Consider the following 14022-nt stretch of genomic DNA (forward strand, 5'->3'; position numbering starts at 1 on the left):
AAACTTGCCAACCCACCCTTCTGCCCTCACATCCAGGTCGTTAATAAAAATCACAAAAAGTAGAGGTCCCAGAACCGATCCTTGTGGGACACCACTAGTCACAAGCTTCCAATCTGAATGTACTCCCTCCACCACGACCCTCTGCCTTCTGCAGGCAAGCCAATTCTGAATCCACCTGGCCAAACTTTCCTCGATCCCATGCCTTCTGACTTTCTGAATAAGCCTACCATGTGGAACCTTGTCAAATGCCTTACTAAAATCCATGTAGATCACATCCAGTGCACTACCCTCATCTATATGCCTGCTCACCTCCTCAAAGAACTCTATCGGGCTTGTTAGGCACGATCTGCCCTTCACAAAGCCATGCTGACTATACCTGATCAGACCATGATTCTCTAAATGCCCATAGATCCTATGTCTAAGAATCTTTTTCAACAGCTTTCCCACCACAGACTATAGTGACCCTGCCCCCTCCCTCTCAATCCTGCCGAAGGGTCTCGGTCTGAAACGTTGACAGTTCGTGTCCACGGAAGCTGCCCAACCTGCTGAGTTCCTCCAGCATGTTGTACGTGTTCCTTTGACCCCAGCATCTGAGAGTATTTGGTGTAAAACCCCCCTCCCCATACTAACACGGGTTATACAGACCAAAGAACAAACTGCCGGAGGAACACAGTGGGTCGGGCAGCGGCTGTGGAAGGAAATGGACTGTCAACATTTCGGGCCGATACCCTCCCTCTGGACTGATAGTGGACAGGAAATATTCAGAGAAAAGCGGTGAGGGGTAGGGATGGGGCAAGAGCTGGGGAGAGAGAGGTGGATCCAGGTTTGAGGGGAGGTGGCAAGGTGGAAATAGTGACATGGGTGGGAGGTGAGTTGTGGGGGCAATACGGGGCTACAGAAATAGAATTTAATTCCATGGAGGATTATAAGAAGTTAGAGAGTGTTTGCTTTAGAGATTCACCAGACTACTTCCTGGAGAACGATGAAGTCTCAGTGATCGTCTTCACATAAAACAGAGGCCAGCAGATGTGTGGAGACCGAAGGGATCGAGGAAATGAGGATCAGGGAGAAATGTGGGCTGAGATGGGAGAGCAGCCGCCATCTTGTTTTTGGTTTGAGGGGCTGAACAGACTCCTGCTGTTTCTCACTTGATGTTACTGGGTTCCTGTCCAGTGAGGCTCCGGAGGATTGTGAATAGAAGTTACTGTTTATAAACAGACAAGTGATTTCAAAGAAAACTGCGCAATTCCTGTTCGGGTGCGCATTGTGTATCGGACCGGGATGGAATCGAACCCGCAAAGCTCCAGGAACCGGGAGGCGGAGCGATGGGGACGGGAAAGATACAGAGGGGAAAATTAAAAATGTAGCTGGTGTAAGTATGGAATAAGGTTTAAAATGCGGCAGGTAGGTCGGGCAGTGTGTGAGGGTCGAGGAGCAGGGTCCCGGTTCAGGAGGGAGTCCCTCCACCCGTCACGTGATCCAGCGTCTGGTTCCCATTTCAAACACAGATCCGCAGCATCTGAGGTTCTCGCTTCCGAGGCCCCGCCCCGCTCTCACAGTCTCCGGATGGGCGGTGCTTCTCTTTCCGTCCTCTGTCGAAGCGGGTCGTCGGCGGGGAGCTGGTGGACCGATACTGTCTGCGGGACAAATTAATCAAGTTCTCATCGGTGAGCATTGGGGTCATTAGGGGTGAACGCGACCGACAATTACCCATCGGTGAGTACTGAAGCCGATTCGGGGGAGGAGCGTGGTTGAGGGTAACTGATGTCGGGCAGAGAGTCCCGTTAACTTCCTCGAACTGGCGGCCTCGTCCCGCTTCCTGGATCCAACCTGTCGTGGTCGGTCCGCGTTACGGGACCTTCACGCCGGACCGCCTGAGATGAGCTGCCGCTCAGCCCCTGGTGTTCTGCTCCCAGGAGCGGGATGAGGTGGTGATGCCGAGATTAAACACACGTATTAAGATGTACCTGGGGAACTTTACCTCCATCACCCGGCCCGGTAGCGGATCCAGACTTCACCTGGATCGACGCCTGGGATCGGTAATTGTTTTACATGCTTCCATCACACCGGAAGCGGCCGTTCGGCCCGTTGTGTGCTTGCAGACAGCGAGGGTTAAACAGAGTGATCTCACCATCGGGACACTGCTTCACGTGTATGAGTAGATGTATATTTCCCCCGTTCAGACAGAGGTTTATTTGAACACCGCACACGGCGGGGTAAAAGCGGCCATTTCAATTTTAGTTTCAGCGTTACAAAATGGCTGCAGTGTTCGTCTTTGTCAAAACGACAGTTGTGTCTCATGATGAGTTTGCTATTTCCTTTTTCGGTTATTTTCAGTGAGTCACTTCCTCTGTTTCCATGGTAACAGCCTGTCAGAGCTGCAGCGAGTGTTTCACTGGTTCTGTGGTCACGGCCTCTCAGCGCAGAGACAGCGGCCTCAGGGGCAAATGCACAGAGTGATAGTGGGGGAAAGGATGCTGTGAGCATTGACTGTATGGGCTGTGTTACACCAGGGTCAGAATGAACTGACAACTGACACATTGGTTGGGGTGGGGTGGCATTGACAGTCACGGGTGGCAATCAGTTACTATCTGTGCATTAAAATGAAGAGGGAGGAGATACTACAGTTGCAGGAAATTTAAAGTGAGGAGGAGAAAAATACTGGAGACGCTCAGCAGATCTCGGACAGTCTTCCACCATTTCACCTTTCAGAGATGTAGTTTGATGTACTGAGTTCCCAGCGTTTTCTACTTTGTAATTTTACATTTTGTTCCTGCTACACTGCGGGAAAAATGGCAGCAAGATTGATCAAATGTGCTCGGTTTTGCTGCTGGGGTCAGGCTGAAGTGTATCCGCATCCTCTACACAGACCGGGGAACCAGTCTGAGCCCCGGCCCCGGCAGAGGGTCATTAGGTTCCAGTTCCACCTTAGTTTGTGAATCGGACATGGCAGGAACACCACGGCAAATCGCCGGCGCCAAAGCGTCAGTGTATGGGTGATAATATTGGGCTGGTGACTCTGAGGATATGGAACTGGCAGTATGCGGGCTTCAGTCCAGGTTGGTAATTCCACAGCCGGGATCGGAATTTTCTCAGTCTGGAGTGAAGCTGGTCTCGGCGTCTGGGCATTAGTCATGGGGAAATCACCCTCTACACTGTCCAATAGGACATCATATCTGTCAACTATTTTGGAGATTATTTAAGAGTTCACTAGGGAGTTAGGTGAAGTTGTGCAGTGATGTTGTTTATCGGAACTTTGGTAAAGTCTGTAACAAAATCCCGCGTGGCAGCTGATCGGGGAGGTTCGGTCACGTGGGATTCACGGGGAGCTGGCGAGGAGGATTCACTCCGGGCTCGAGAACAAGAAACAGAGGGAGATGATTGAAGATAGTTACAGCGAATGGAGGCCTGTGACGAGTGGGGTGTGTGTGTCAGTGTTTTGACCTCTGTAATTCACTATTCATGCCATTGACTTGTGTATGAATCAACATGGCTACACAGAGTATTATGTACAGTTGTGTTCACCCTACTGTAGTAAATATATTTGAAGCTGGTGAGGGTGCGGAAGAGATTACTGAAGACGTTGCCTGGACTAGAGGGCCGAGTCATAGGAAGCGTTTGGCCGAGCTGGAAATTATTCCAGAGGAGAATGAGGGTGACATTGTAGGAGCTGATGGAATCAAGTGGGAGTTTAGATAATGTGGATGGTCGTGGTATTCTCCCCAGTGTTCAAGATCCAAAATTGTTTTATGTCACTCCAGTACACAAGTGTGAAGGAGAACGAAATAATTGTTACTCTGGATCCAAAGCAAGACAGAAAAAAAAATGATGGAGACCACAATAATAGACAAAACATGATACATAAAGTATGATCGTTTAAAAATATTGATTGTATGTCCATAAAGTGAGGTTAAGCACAGGAGTGTCTGGACATATGTGACTGACATTGATTGTCTGTCCATAAAGTGAGGTTAAGCACAGGAGTGTCTGGACATATGAGACTGACATTGATTGTCTGTCCATAAAGTGAGGTTAAGCACAGGAGTGTCTGGACATATGAGACTGACATTGATTGTCTGTCCATAAAGTGAGGTTAAGCACAGGAGTGTCTGGACATATGAGACTGACATTGATTGTCTGTCCATAACGTGAGGTTAAGCACAGGAGTGTCTGGACATCTGAGACTGACATTGATTGTCTGTCCATAAAGTGAGGTTAAGCACAAGAGTGTCTGGACATAAGAGACTGACATTGATTGTCTGTCCATAAAGTGAGGTTAAGCACAGGAGTGTCTGGACATCTGAGACTGACATTGATTGTCTGTCCATAAAGTGAGGTTAAGCACAGGAGTGGCTGGACATATGAGACTGACATTGATTGTCTGTCCATAAAGTGAGGTTAAGCACAGGAGTGTCTGGACATCTGAGACTGACATTGATTGTCTGTCCATAAAGTGAGGTTAAGCACAGGAGTGTCTGGACATCTGAGACTGACATTGATTGTCTGTCCATAAAGTGAGGTTAAGCACAGGAGTGTCTGGACATCTGAGACTGACATTGATTGTCTGTCCATAAAGTGAGGTTAAGCACAGGAGTGTCTGGACATCTGAGACTGACATTGATTGTCTGTCCATAAAGTGAGGGTAAGCACAGGAGTGTCTGGACATCTGAGACTGACATTGATTCTTCTGCATGTGACTTGCGCCTTACATGCCTGTGTGATCATGTCTCTCCACATCCAATGATCCCCAACAGCGTCGATGATACCTCGCACACTTAGATCTGTTAATTCTTTCACAGTGTCCATATATTTTCTTCTTTGCCTTCCTCTGTCACGTTTCCCAGGCATACAGCCTTGCAATGTAAGACATTCTATTTCTCCCTTTCTAATGACGTGGCCCGGGAATTTAAGTTTCCCCTCATGTAATATCCTCATTAAAGATCTTTCTGTCTGGGCATGTTGGAGTACTGTCTCATTAGTTACCCCATCTCTAGATGATATTTTCAGAATTCTTGTGAGAAACCACATTGCTGCTGCTTCTAAGTTTCGTTGCAGTTCTGATGTTATCGTCCATGTTTCGGAAGCATACAGCAAGATTGACCAGATGTAGCATTTTAGTAGCCTAAGCCTTGTTGTCACAGAAATGTGTCTGTTGGGAAAAATAGATTTCATTTTTTGGAAGTTGTTTTTGGCAATGGCAATTCTTATTTTTATTTCTACTTTACTTCCAGCATCTTGTGATATAAAGCTACCATGGTAATTACAGCCGGTCTTTTGTTCAATCTCTTTTGTTACCGATGGACAATTGGCACTTGGGAGAATTCTGCTCTTCTGATGTGACGATATATTTGAATTTTTTCTTTACAATTGATGGTCAGACCAAAATCTGCACTTGTTTGTGCTACTTTGTCTCGGAGTATTTGTAGGCCTTCTGCAGCACTTGCTATTCGGGTGGTATCATCTGCATATCTCATATTGTTGATGTTAACACCTCCAATTTCTATCCCATTTAGGTCTTCTATTTCTTTGAAAATAATTTCAGTATAGATATTAAATAATTTCAGTGAGGCAACACATCTCTGTCTAACTCCTGTTTGAATTTTAGTCCAAATGCTTATTAAATCATCAATTTTTACCTCCACCATTTGATTCCAATATACATTTTGAAGAGATTATTGGTCCGTTCCATCAATGTTTAGTCTAGTGGGAATCTCATCCTGCATCTGTCGAAGGTGAAAACGCCAAGTTCACTCAACCTATGCTCATAAGGCTTGCTCCCCAATCCTGAAAAATCCTTATGAATCTCATCTGCAAACTTTGTATAGTTTCCACATCCTTTCAGTACTGAGGGGATCAGAACTGAATCCAGTACTCCAAGTTGGGTCTGACCAGGATCCTAAATAGCTGTAACTTTACCTCTTGACTCTTGAACTCATCCCATGGTTGATGAAGGCCAATACACCATACGCCTTCTTAACCACAGAGTCAACCTGCGCAGCTGCATTGAGTGTCCTATGGACTCGGACCCCAAGATCCCACTGATCCTCCACACTGCCAAGAGTCTTACCATTAATACGACATTCTGCCATGATATTTGACGTACCAAAATGAACCACCTCACAATTATCTGGGTTGAACGCCCTCTGCCACTTCTCAGCACAGTTTTCCATCCTATCAATGTCCCGCTGTAACCTCGACATCCCTGCACACTATCCACAACACCCCCAGCCTTTGTGTCATCAGTAAATTTACTTTTTTGTAATTTATTTTTTTATTGGTTCATCATCAAACAAACATTTCCATAAGATATACTTCAGATATTGTACATACATATCACATAATCATATTTGCCACAAATATCATCTCTCTCATGATTCTGCCTTCTTCAATTACACATAGTGCTTTCCCCTTACACTCCTTCTCTACCTTTCCTGCCTCACCCCATCCTGCTTCCCCTCCCCCACCCCTTGATCTTTCCCCTTACCGGGTTTTCACCTGGCACCGAAAATCCTTCTCCTTCCCACCCTTCCCCCTACTTTATAGAACATAGAATAGTACAGCACATTACAGGCCCTTCGGCCCACAATGTTGTTCCAACCCTCAAACCCTGCCTGTGATATAACCTCCCACATTAAATTCCTCCATATACCTGTCTAACAGTCTCTTAAACTTGACTAGTGTATCTGCCACCACCACTGACAGACAGTGCATTCCACGCAACAACCACTCTCTGAGTGAAAAACCTTCCTCTAATATCCTCCTTGAACTTCGCTCCCCTTACCTTAAAACCATGTCCTCTTGTACTGAGCAGTGGTGCCCTGGAGAAGAGGCGCTGGCTGTCCACTCTGTCTATTCCTCTTAATATCTTGTACACCTCTATCATGTCTCTTCTCATCCTTCTCTCCAGAGTAAAGCCCTAGCTCCCTTAATCTCTGATCATAATGCATACTCTCTAAACCAGGCAGCATCCTGGTAAATCTCCTCTGTACCCTTTCCAACGCTTCCACATCCTTCTTATAGTGAGGCGGCCAGAACTGGACACAGTACTCCAAGTGTGGCCTAACTCGAGTTTTATAGAACTGCATCATTACATTGCGTCTATTAAACTCTGTCCCTCGACTTATGAATCCTAACACCCCAAAAGCTTTCTTAACTACCCTATCTACCTGTGAGGCAACATTCAGGGGTCTGTGGACATGTACCCCCAGACCCCTCTGCTCCTCCACACTCCCAAGTATCCTGCCATTTACTTTGTACTCTGCCTTGGAGTTTGTCCTTCCAAAGTGTACCACCTCACACTTCTCCGGGTTCAACTCCATCTGCCACTTCTCAGCCCACTTCTGCATCCTGTCATTGTCTCTCCCCAATCGTTGACAACCCTGTACACTATCTACAACACCACCAACCTTTGTGTCGTCTGCAAACTTGCCAACCCACCCTTCTGCCCTCACATCCAGGTCGTTAATAATAATCACAAAAAGTAGGGGTCCCAGAACCGATCCTTGTGGGACACCACTAGTCACAAGCCTCCAATCTGAATGTACTCCCTCCACCACAACCCTCTGCCTTCTGCAGGCAAGCCAATTCTGAATCCACCTGGCCAAACTTCCCTGGATCCCATGCCTTCTGACTTTCTGAATAAGCCTACCGTGTGGAACCTTGTCAATTGCCTTACTAAAATCCATGTAGATCACATCCAGTGCACGACCCTCATCTATATGCCTGCTCACCTCCTCAAATAACCCTATCGGGCTTGTTAGGCACGATCTGCCCTTCACAAAGCCATGCTGATTATACCTGGTCAGACCATGATTCTCTAAATACCCATAGATCCTATCTCTAAGAATCTTTTCCAACAGCTTTCCCACCACAGACTGTAGTGTCCCTGCCCCCTCCCTCTCAATCCTGTCGAAGGGTCTCGGTCTGAAACGTTGACTGTTCGTGTCCACGGAAGCTGCCCGACCTGCTGAGTTCCTCCAGCGTGTTGTACGTGTTCCTTTGACCCCAGCATCTGAGAGTATTTGGTGTAAAATCCCGCTCCCCATACTAACACGGGTTATACAGACCAAAGAACAAATTGCCGGAGGAACACAGTGGGTCGGGCAGCGGCTGTGGAAGGAAATGGACCGTCAACATTTCGGGCCGAGACCCTCCCTCTGGACTGAGAGTGGACAGGAAATATTCAGAGAAAAGCGGTGAGGGGTAGGGATGGGGCAAGAGCTGGGGAGAGAGAGGTGGATCCAGGTGAGGGGGGAGGTGGCAAGGTGGAAGTAGTGACATGGGTGGGAGGTGAGTTGTGGGTTAACACAGGGCTGCAGAAATAGAATTTAATTCTATGGAGGATTATAAGAAGTTGGACAGTGTTTGCTTTAGAGATTCGCCAGACTGATTCCTGGAGGACGATGAAGTCTCAGTGATCATCTTCACATAAATCAGAGGCCGGCAGATGTATGGAGACCGAAGGGATCGAGGAAATGAGGATCGGGGAGAAACATGTGGGCTGAGATGGGAGAGCAGCCGCCATCTTGTTGATGGTTGGAGGGGCAGAATAGCCTCCTACTGCTGTTTCTCACTTGATGTTACAGGGTTCCTGTTCAGTGAGGCTCCGGAGGATTGTGAATAGAAATTATTGTTTATAAACATACAAGTGATTTCAATGAAACCCGCGCAATTCCTGTTCGGGTGGGCATTGTGTATCGGACCGGGATGGAATCGAACCCGCAAAGCTCCAGGAACCGGGAGGCGGAGCGATGGGGACGGGAAAGATACAGAGGGGAAAATTAAAAATGTAGCTGGTGTAAGTATGGAATAAGGTTTAAAATGCGGCAGGTAGGTCGGGCAGTGTGTGAGGGTCGAGGAGCAGGGTCCCGGTTCAGGAGGGAGTCCCTCCACCCGTCACGTGATCCAGCGTCTGGCTCCCATTTCAAACACAGATCCGCAGCATCTGAGGTTTTCGCTTCCGAGGCCCCGCCCCGCTCTCACAGTCTCCGGATGGGCGGTGCTTTTCTTCCCGTCCTCTGTCGAAGCGGGTCGTCGGCGGGGAGTTGGTGTACCGATCGCTGTCTGTGGGACAAATTAATCAAGTTCTCATCAGTGAGCATTGAGGCCGGTCATTAGGGGTGAACGTGACCGACAATGTCCCATCGGTGAGTACTGAAGCCGATTCGAGGGAGGGGGGTGGTTGAGGGTAACTGATGTCGGGCAGAGAGTCCCGTTAACTTCCTCGAACTGGCGGCCTCGTCCCGCTTCCTGGATCCAACCTGCCGTGGTCGGTCCGGGTTATGGGACCTTCACGCCGGACCGCCTGAGATGAGCCGCCGCTCAGCCCCTGGTTTTCTGGTCCCAGGAGCGGGATGAGGTGGTGATGTCGAGATTAAACACACGCATTAAGATGTACCTGGGGAACTTTACCTCCATCACCCGGCCCGGTAGCGGATCCAGACTTCACCTGGATCGACGCCTGGGGTCGGTAATTGTTTTACATGCTTCCATCACAGCGGAAGCGGCCGTTCGGCCCGTTGTGTGCTTGCAGACAGCGAGGGCTAAACAGAGTGATCTCACCATCGGGACACTGCTCCACCTGTATGAGTAGATGTATATTTCCCCCGTTCAGACAGAGGTTTATTTGAACGCGGCGGGGTAAAAGCGGCCATTTCAATTTTAGTTACACCCCTACAAAATGGCTGCAGTGTTCGTCTTTGTCATAACGACACTTGTAGAACATGGTGAGTTTGTTCTTTCCTTTTTCGGTTATTTTCAGTGAGCCACTTCCTCTGTTTCCATGGTGACAGCCCGTCAGAGCTGCAGCGAGTGTTTCACTGGTTCTGTGGTCACGGCCTCTCAGCGCAGAGACAGCGGCCTCAGGGGCAAATGCAACAGAGTGACAGTGGGGGGAAAGGATGCTGTGAGCATTGACTGTATGGGCTGTGTTACACCAGGGTCAGAATGAACTGACAACTGACACATTGGTTGGGGTGGGGTGGCAATCAGTTACTATCTGTGCATTAAAATGAAGAGGGAGGAGATACTACAGTTGCAGGAAATTTAAAGTGAGGAGGAGAAAAATACTGGAGACGCTCAGCAGATCTCGGACAGTTTTCCACCATTTCACCTTTCAGAGATGTAGTTTGATGTACTGAGTTCCCAGCATTTTCTACTTTGTAATTTTACATTTTGTTTCTGCTGCACTGCGGGAAACATGGCAGCCAGCTGTGCTGGGCAAGATCCCACACAGCAGGAAAATTGTGATCAAATGTGCTCGTTTTTGCTGCTGGGGTTAGGCTGAAGTGTATCCGCATCCTCTACACAGACCGTGGAACCAGCCTGAGTCCCGGCCCCGGCAGAGGGTCATTAGGTTCCAGTTCCACCTTAGTTTGTGAATCGGACATGGCAGGAACACCACGGCAAATCGCCGGCGCCAAAGCGTCTGTGTATGGGTGATGATATTGGGCTGGTGACTCTGAGGATATGGAACTGGCAGTATGCGGGCTTCAGTCCAGGTTGGTAATTCCACAGCCGGGATCGGAATTTTCTCAGTATGGAGTGAAGCTGAAGTCTCGGGCGGTTGGGCATTAGTCATGGGGAAATCACCCTCTACACTGCCCAATAGGACATCGTATCTGTCAGGTATTTTGGAGATTATTTAAGAGTTCACTAGGGAGTTGGGTGAAGTTGTGCAGTGATGTTGTTTATCTGAACTTTGGTAAAGTCTGTAAAAAATCCCGCGTGGCAGCTGATCGGGGAGGTTCGGTCAGGAAGGAGTCAAGGGGAGCTGGCGAGGAGGATTCACTCCGGGCTCGAGAACAAGAAGCAGAGGGAGATGATTGAAGATGGTTTTAGCGAATGGAGCCCTGTGACGAGTGGGGTGTGTGTGTCGGCGTTGAGACCTCTGTAATTCACTATTCATGCCATTGATTTGTGTATGAATCTACTTGGCTACACAGAGTATTATGTACAGTTGTGTTCACCCTACTGCCGTAAATATATTTGAAACTGGAGAGGGTGCAGAAGAGATTGCTGAAGATGTTGCTTGGACTAGAGGGCCGAGTCATAGGATGCGTTTGGCCGAGCTGGATCTTTATTCCAGAGGAGAATGAGGGTGACATTGTCGGAGCTGATGGAATCAAGTGGGAGATTAGATAATGTGGATGGTCGTGGTATTCTCCCCAGGGTTCAAGATACAAAATTGTTTTATGTCACTCCAGTAATCAAGTGTGAAGGAGAACGAAATAATTGTTACTCTGAATCCAAAGCAAGACAGAAAAAAAAATGATGGAGACCACAATAATAGACAAAACACGATAAATAAAGTATGATCGTTTTAAAATATTGATTGTATGTCCATAAAGTGAGGTTAAGCACAGGAGTGTCTGGACATGTGAGACTGACATTGATTGTCTGTCCATAAAGTGAGGTTAAGCACAGGAGTGTCTGGACATATGAGACTGACATTGATTGTCTGTCCATAAAGTGAGGTTAAGCACAGGAGTGTCTGGACATATGAGACTGACATTGATTGTCTGTCCATAAAGTGAGGTTAAGCACAGGAGTGTCTGGACATATGGGACTGACATTGATTCTTCTTCTGCATGTGACTTGCGCCTTACATGCCTGGCCGATCATGACTCTCCACATCCAATGATCCCTCACAGCGTCGATGATACCTCGCACACTTAGATCTGTTCATTCTTTCACAGTGTCCATATATTTTATTCTTTGCCTTCCTCTGTCACGTTTCCCAGGCATACGGCCTTGCAATGTAAGACATTCTATTTCTCCCTTTCTAATGACATGGCCCAGGAATTTAAGTTTCCTCTCAGGTAATATTCTCATTAAAGATCTTTTTGTCTGGGCATGTTGGAGTACTGTCTCATTAGTTACCCCATCTCTAGATGATATTTTCAGAATTCTTCTGAGAAACCACATTTCTGCTGCTTCTACGTTTCTTTGGAGTTCTGGTGTTATCGTCCATGTTTCGGAAGCATACAGCAAGATTGACCAGATGTAGCATTTTAGTAGCCTAAGCCTTGTTGTCACGGAAATGTGTCTGTTGGGAAAAATAGATTTCATTTTTTGGAAGTTGTTTTTGGCAATGGCAATTCTTCTTTTTATTTCTACTTTACTTCCAGCATCTTGTGATATAAAGCTACCATGGTAATTACAGCTGGTCTTTTGTTGAATCTCTTTTGTTACCGATGGACAATTGGCACTTGGGAGAATTCTGCTCTTCTGATGTGACGATATATTTGGATTTTTTTTTACAATTGATGGTCAGACCAAAATCTGCATTTGTTTGTACTACTTTATCTCGGAGGATTTGTAGGCCTTCTGCAGCACTTGCTATTCGGGTGGTATCATCTGCATATCTCATATTGTTGATGTTAACACCTCCAATTTCCATCCCATTTAGGTCTTCTATTTCTTTGAAAATCATTTCAGTTTAGATGTTATATAATTTCAGTGAGGCAACGCATCTCTGCCTAAATCCTGTTTGAATTTTAGTCCAAATGCTTATTAAATCATCAATTCTTACCTCCACCGTTTGATTCCAAAATACATTTTGAAGAGATTATTGGTCCGTTCCGTCAATATTTAGTTTACTGAGAATTTGAAATAATTTTTCATGTTGACTTCGTCGAATGCTTTAGTGAACTCAATAAATCATAAAAATACATCATTTTGATATTCAATTGCCCTTTCTGAAAGTATTCGCAGTATGACAATTGCGTTCCTAGCTCCTCTATCCTAAATAGACACTTATTGCAGTTTAGAAATTTCTGGCCTTAACTTGTTTCTGATTCGACTCAGAACAATTCTCAACAAAATCCTTATTATGTGATTCACAAGACTGATTCTTCTATAATTTTCAGAGTCAATAGTTCCAGGAATTTTAGGCAGAGATATAAACACTGATTTCAAGAGATCGTCAGGGAATACACCAGACTCATATACGCCATTAAACACTTCAGAAAGAATGTCTATGCCCAGATCTTCTAGGGCGTGTATCAGTTCCATTGAAATTTCATCAGGTCCAGTGGCTTTACCATGATTCATGCTTTTCATTGCTTTAGTTATTTCTTCTTTGGCAATCGGTGGGCCAGAATTAGGGTGTTTAATATCTGGGGGTTCCCCTCTACTATCTTCAGTAAAAGCTGCTCTTATATACTGAATCCAGCTCTCACATACTTTCTTGATCTGTTATGCATCCTGCAGAGGAGGTTTCCTTAATCCCAGTAATTTCCTTTTTTTGTGCATATCTTTGCTGTTGATAATTTAGCCTTCTACTTGATTGCATTTTTGATTCAGCGATTCTTCCTTTGCAATATTGCACAATTGTCTGGTCTGTGACATTGATTCTATGTTCATAAGTTGACGGTGGGTACAGGAATGTCTGGACATATGAGACTGACATTGATTGTCTGTCCATAAAGTGAGGTTAAGCACAGGAGTGTCTGGACATATGAGACTGACATTGATTGTCTGTCCATAAAGTGAGGTTATGCACAGGAGTGTCTGGACTTATGAGACTGACATTGATTGTCTGTCCATAAAGTGAGGTTAAGCACAGGAGTGTCTGGACATCTGAGACTGACATTCATTGTCTGTCCATAAAGTGAGGTTAAGCACAGGAGTGTCTGGACATATGAGACTGACATTGATTGTCTGTCCATAAAGTGAGGTTAAGCACAGGAGTGTCTGGACATATGAGACTGCCATTGATTGTCTGCCCATAAAGTGAGGTTAAGCACAGGAGTGTCTGGACATATGAGACTGCCATTGATTGTCTGCCCATAAAGTGAGGTTAAGCACAGGAGTGTCTGGACATATGGGACTGACATTGATTGTCTGTCCATACAGTGAGGTTAAGCACAGGAGAGTCTGGACATATGAGACTGACATTGATTGTCTGCCCATACAGTGAGGTTAAGCACAGGAGTGTCTGGACATATGAGACTGACATTGATTGTCTGTCCATAAAGTGAGGTTAAGCACAGGAGTGTCTGGACATATGAGACTGACATT

At 46.3% G+C, this 14022-nt stretch overlaps 1 protein-coding gene across 1 annotated transcript in view; it reads left to right on the forward strand.

The window, feature by feature from the left end:
* The first annotated feature begins 1592 nt into the window (after positions 1 to 1592).
* Positions 1593 to 14022, forward strand: part of LOC140722527 (NACHT, LRR and PYD domains-containing protein 3-like) — a 67348-nt gene continuing 54918 nt past the window's right edge. The window contains exon 1 of the mRNA XM_073037244.1: positions 1593 to 1667. The gene's annotated coding sequence lies outside the window, so the exon portion shown is untranslated. The remainder of the gene's footprint in view (positions 1668 to 14022) is intronic.

The sequence above is a fragment of the Hemitrygon akajei genome, unplaced genomic scaffold (genome assembly GCF_048418815.1).
Source record: "Hemitrygon akajei unplaced genomic scaffold, sHemAka1.3 Scf000079, whole genome shotgun sequence".
Lineage (NCBI taxonomy): Eukaryota > Metazoa > Chordata > Chondrichthyes > Myliobatiformes > Dasyatidae > Hemitrygon > Hemitrygon akajei.